This window comes from Portunus trituberculatus, chromosome 50 (assembly GCF_017591435.1).
Source record: "Portunus trituberculatus isolate SZX2019 chromosome 50, ASM1759143v1, whole genome shotgun sequence".
NCBI classification, from domain to species: domain Eukaryota; kingdom Metazoa; phylum Arthropoda; class Malacostraca; order Decapoda; family Portunidae; genus Portunus; species Portunus trituberculatus.
In genome coordinates this window covers 23,505,171-23,506,698 of record NC_059304.1, presented here as the reverse complement: position 1 = coordinate 23,506,698, position 1,528 = coordinate 23,505,171, and the positions used below count along the sequence as shown (strand labels likewise).

General features: G+C 47.1%; 1 non-coding gene across 1 annotated transcript; it reads left to right on the top strand.

Moving 5' to 3' along the window:
* The first annotated feature begins 1,210 nt into the window (after nt 1–1,210).
* Trnav-cac lies at nt 1,211–1,284 on the top strand. The gene has a single exon. It is a non-coding gene; the product is annotated as a tRNA-Val (tRNA).
* The last annotated feature ends 244 nt before the right edge of the window (nt 1,285–1,528 follow it).

Genomic DNA, 1,528 nt, shown 5'->3' with positions numbered 1-1,528 from the left:
AGCAGAGTAAGTGGAGGAGAAGGGAGGCTTTTATATTTGCTTCAGCCACTTTTTGCTTTCCTACAAATATTAGAAGAAATTGTTGGATTTATAAGGTCAGGAATTACGATCGCATATTTCTCTACTTTCGAATCAGGTGTGTTCTCTTTATAGCCTCACAGTATTTTTTTTTCTTCTTTTTCTTACATTATTTGCACCTTGTTTCTCCATCTTCCTTGGTTCTCTCTCTCTCTCTCTCTCTCTCTCTCTCTCTCTCTCTCTCTCTCTCTCTCTCTCTCTCTCTCTCTCTCTCTCTCTCTCTCTCTCTCTCTCTCTCTCTCTCTCTCTCTCTCTCTCTCTCTCTCTCTCTCTCTCTCTCTCTCTCTCTCTCTCTCTCTCTCTCTCTTTGATTCTCAGCTTTGATCCTCCACCTCCCACTAAGAGGAACCAATTCAATATAGTGGAAGGAGAAGGAGGAGGAGGAGGAGGGGGAGGAGGAGGAGGAGGAGGAGGAGGAGGAGAAGGAGGAGGAGGAAGAGAGGAGGAGGAGGAGGAGGAGGAGGAGGACGAGAAAGAGGAAGAGGAGGGGGAAGATATCCGAGAGACCTCTGCCCTGGTTCCGCTAACAAGTGAACCTTTTCCGTCTCTCCCGCAGTGACGTGGAGTGGCCGGCAATGTATCCCATTAACTCCAACACTGATCGCTGCCCTGCACAAGTGGAGCAGGACCCTTGAGCTGCACGGGCCTGTGTGTGTGTGTGTGTGTGTGTGTGTGTGTGTGTGTGTGTGTGTGTGTGTGTGTGTGTGTGTGAGAGAGAGAGAGAGAGAGAGAGAGAGAGAGAGAGAGAGAGAGAGAGAGAGAGAGAGAGAGAGAGAGAGAGAGAGAGAGAGAGAGAGAGAGAGAGAGAGAGAGAGAGAGAATTTTCTTTTTGACGGTGGCAGAAACGTGACTTAAGATTACATTCTGAATTGCTTCCTTGTCACACATTTCAATAAATCAGAAACGCTCCATCTGTGATTATAAGGCGTTCTAAGGGTATTTTTACAAATATAGTGAGAAATTAAATTGGTACAATATCAGCAAGAGCAACACTCGTAGCAAACAGACAGATCATCCTTTTCTGTCTTTAGGAAATAATGCGAGGAGTTTTTTTCATAATACTGTTCTTAATATACATGAATATCTTCTTCCCACACACACACACACACACACACACACACACACACACACACACCCGGTAGCTCAGTGGTTAGAGCGCTGGCTTCACAAGCCAGAGGACCGGGGTTCGATTCCCCGGCCGGGTGAAGATATTTGGGTGAGTCTCCTTTCACGTGTAGCCTCTGTTCACCTAGCAGTGAGTAGGTACGGGATGTAAATCGAGGAGTTGTGACCTTGTTATCCCGGTGTGTGGTGTGTGCCTGGTCTCAGGCCTATCTGAAGATCGGAAATAATGAGCTCTGAGCTCGTTCCGTAGGGTAACGTCTGGCTGTCTCGTCAGAGACTGCAGCAGATCAAACAGTGAACAGTGAACACACACACACACACACAC